We start from the raw sequence: 4,218 nt of genomic DNA, 5'->3' as shown, positions 1-4,218 counted from the left end.
ACCCAAGGAGAGTCTGAGCTCAGACACATCTAGCCCTGCCCCCACCTGATGATCCTTCTCTACTCACCCTGGTAGCGGAAGACACAGGGCATATACTCTTGGAAGATCTAGGGCCCCACTCACCACAGGTTCGTCTCCATACTACCACAGCTGAGGGTTTCTGGAAAGCGCCACCTCCTGGCAAGAGGCCAACCAGCACAAAAATAGAGCATTAAACCACCAAAGCTAAGAACCCTCACAGTCCATTGTATCCCCCTACCGGCCACCTCCACTGGAACAGGCACTGGTATCCACGGCTGAGAGACCCATAGATGGTTCACATCACAGGACTCTGTGCAGACAACCTCCAGTATCAGCCCGGAGCTGGGTAGCTAGACCCAGAAGAGAGACAATAATCACTACAATTCAGCTCAGAGGAAGCCACATCCGTAGGAAAAGGAGGAGAGTACTACATCAAGGGAATACCCCGTGGGACAAAAGAATCTGAACAACGACCTTCAGCCCTAGACCTTCCCTTTGACAGAGCCTACCCAAATGAGAAGGAACCAGAAAACCAACCCTGGTAATATGAAAAAACAAGACTCTTCAACACTCCCCCAAAATCACACTAGCTCACCAGCAATGTATTCAAACCAAGAAGAAATCCCTAATTTATCCGTAAAAGAATTCAGGAGGTTAGTTATTAAGCTAATCAGGGTGGGACCAGAGAAAGGTGAAGACCAATGCAAGGAAATTCAAAAAATGATACAAGAAGTGAAAGGAGAAATATTCAAGGAAATAGATAGCTTAAAGAAAAAACAGTCAAAAATTCAGAAAACTTTGGACACAGTTTTAGAAATGCGAAATGCTCAGGGAAGTCTCAGCAATAGAATTGAACAAGTAGAAGAAAGAAATTCAGAGTGCGAAGACAAGGTCTTCAAATTAACCCAATCCAAAAAAGGCAAAGAAAAAAATAATAAGAAAATATGCACAAAGCCTCCAAGAAGTCTGGGATTATATTAAATGACCAAACCTAAAAATAATCACTGTTCCTGAGGAAGAAGAGAATTCTAAAAGCTTGGAAAACCTATTTGGGGGAATAATTGAGGGAAACTTCCCCAGTCTTAGTAGAGACCCAAACATCCAAATACAAGAAGCACAAAGAACACCCAGGAAATTCATTGCAAAAAGATCTTTGCCTAGGCACACTGTCATCGGGATATCCAAAGTTAAGATGAAGGAAAGAATCTTAAGAGCTGTGAGACAGAAGCACCAGATAACCTATAAAGGAAATCCTATCAGATTAACAGCAGATTTCTCAGCAGAGACCCTACAAGCTAGAAGGGATTGAGGCCCTATCTTCAGCCTCCTCAAACAAAACAATTATCAGCCACGAATTTTGTATCCAGTGAAACTAAGCCTCATATACGAGGGAAAGATACAGTCTTTTTCAGACAAATGCCAAGAGAATTTGCTATTACCAAGCCACGACTACAAGAACTGCTAAAAGGAGCTCTAAATCTTGAAACAAATCCTGAGAACACATCAAAACAGAACCTCTTTAAAGCATAAATCACACAAGACCTATAAAACAAAAATACAAGTTAAAAAGCCAAAACAAAAAACAAAAAAACCAAAGTAACAGGCAACAAAGAGCACAGTGAATGCAATGGTACCTCACATTTCAATACTAACATTAAATGTAACTGGCTTAAATGCTCCACTTAGAAGATACAGAACCGCAGAATGGATAAGAACTCACCAACAAACCATCTGCTGCCTTCAGGAGACTCACCTAACATATAAGGACTCACATAAACTTAAAGTGGTGGGAAAAGGCATTTCATGCAAATGGACACCAAAAGTAAGCAGGGGTAGCTATTCTTATATCAGACAAAACTAACTTTAAAGCAACAGCAGTTAAAAGAGACAAAGAGGGACATTATATAATGTTAAAAGGCCTTGTCCAACAAGAAAATATCACAATCCTAAACATATATGCACCTAATACTGGAGCTCCCAAATTTATAAAACATTTAATAACAGACCTAAGAAATGAGATAGACAGCAACACAATAATAGTGAAGAACTTCAATATTCCACTGACAGCACTAGACAGGTCATCAAGACAGAAAGTCAACAAAGAAACAATGGATTTGAACTATACCTTGGAACAAATGGACTTACCAGATATATACAGAAAATTTAATTCAACAAACGCAGATTCTATTCATTCTATTCAACAGCATGTGGAACTTTCTCCAAGATAGAACATATGAGAGGCCATAAAACGAGCCTCAATAAATTTAAGAAAACTGAAATTGTATCAAGCACTGTCTCAGACCACAGTGGAATAAAACTGGAAATCAACTGCAAAAGGAACCTTCAAAATCACTCAAACACATGGAAATCAAATAACCTGCTCCTGAATGAGCATTGGGTCAAAAACAAAATCAAGATGGAAATTTAAAAATTCTTCAAACTGAAAGATGATAATGATACAACCTATCAAAACCTCTGGGATACAGCAAAGGCACTGCTAAGAAGGAAGTTCATAGCCCTAAACGCCTAAATCAAAAAGACTGAATGAGCACAAGCTGACACTCTAAGGTCACAACTCAAGGAACTAGAGAAATAAGAACAAACCAAACCTAAACCCAGAAGAAAGGAAATAATCAAGATCAGAGCAGAACTAAATGAAATTGAAACAAACAAAAAAAATACAAAAAATGAAATAAAAAGCTCATTCTTTGAAAAGATAAATAAAATTGATAGACCATTGGAAAGATTAACCAAGAAGAGAGAAAATCCAAATAACTTCACTAAGAAATGAAACAGGAGATATTACAACTGACACCACTGATACACAAAAGATCATTCAAAGCTACGATGAACACCTTTACACACATAAACTAGAAAACCTAGAAGGGATGGATAAATTCCTGGAAAAACACAACAGACCAATAACAACCAGTGAGACTGGAATGGTAATTTAAAAATGACCAGCTGGGCATGCCTGTAATCCCTGCAACTTGGGAGGCAAAGGCGGGCAGATCACCTGAGGTCAGGAGTCTGAGACCAGCCTGACCAATATGGTGAAACCCCGTCTCTACTGAAAATACAAAAATTAGCTGAGTGTGGTGGTGGGCTCCTGTAGTCTCAGCTACTCGAGAGGCTGAGACAGGAGAATTGCTTGAATCTGGGAGGAAGAGGTTGCAGTGAGCTGAGACCGTGCCACTGCACTCCAGCCTGGGTGACAAAAAAAAAAAAAAAAAAAAAAAATTACCAACGCAAAAAGTCCAAGACCAGATGGATTCACAGCAGAATTCTACCAGACATTCAAAGAAGAATTGGTACCAATCCTTTTGACACTATTCCACAAGATAGAGAAAGAAGGAACCTTCCCTAAATCATTTTATGAAGTTGGCATCACCCTAATACCAAAACTAGGTAAGAACCAAAAAAGAAAACTACAGACTGATATCCTTGGTGAACAAAGATGCTAAAATCCTTAACAAAACACTAGCTAACCAAATCCAACAACATATCAAAAAGATAATCCACCATGATCAAGTGGGTTTCATACCACAGTTGTAGGGATGGTTTAACATATGCAAGTCAATAAATGTGATACGCCACATAAACAGAATTAAAAACAAAAATCACATAATCATTTCGACAGATGCAGAAAAAGCTGTCGACGAAATCCAGCATCACTTTGTGATTAAAACACTCAGCAAAATTGGCATACAAGGGACATACCTTAATGTAGTAAAAGCCATCTATGACAAACCCATAGTCCCCGTAATACTGAATGGGGAAAAGCTGAAAGCATTCCCTCCGAGAACTGGAACAAGACAAAAATGCCCACTCTCACCATTCCCGTTCAACACAGTATTGGAAGTCCTAGCCACAGCAATCGGACACGAAGACATAAAGGGCATCCAAATCAGCAAAGAGGAAGTCAAACTGTCACTGATTGCTGACAATATGACCGTTTACCTTGAAAACCCTAAGGACTCCTCCAGAAAGCTCCTATAACTGATAAAAGAATGCAGCAAAGTTTCTGAATACAAGATTAACATACACAAATCAGTAGCTCTTCTATACACCAACAGCAACCAAGCAGAGAATCAAATCAAGAACTCAACCCCTTTTACAATAGCTGCAAAAAATTAAAATACTTAGTAATATACCTAACCAAGGAGTCAAAAGACCTCTAACAAGGAAAACTGCAAA

This window comes from Nomascus leucogenys, chromosome 7b (genome assembly GCF_006542625.1).
Source record: "Nomascus leucogenys isolate Asia chromosome 7b, Asia_NLE_v1, whole genome shotgun sequence".
In the NCBI taxonomy this organism is placed as follows: Eukaryota; Metazoa; Chordata; class Mammalia; order Primates; family Hylobatidae; genus Nomascus; species Nomascus leucogenys.
Note: the sequence above shows the minus strand (reverse complement) of the source record.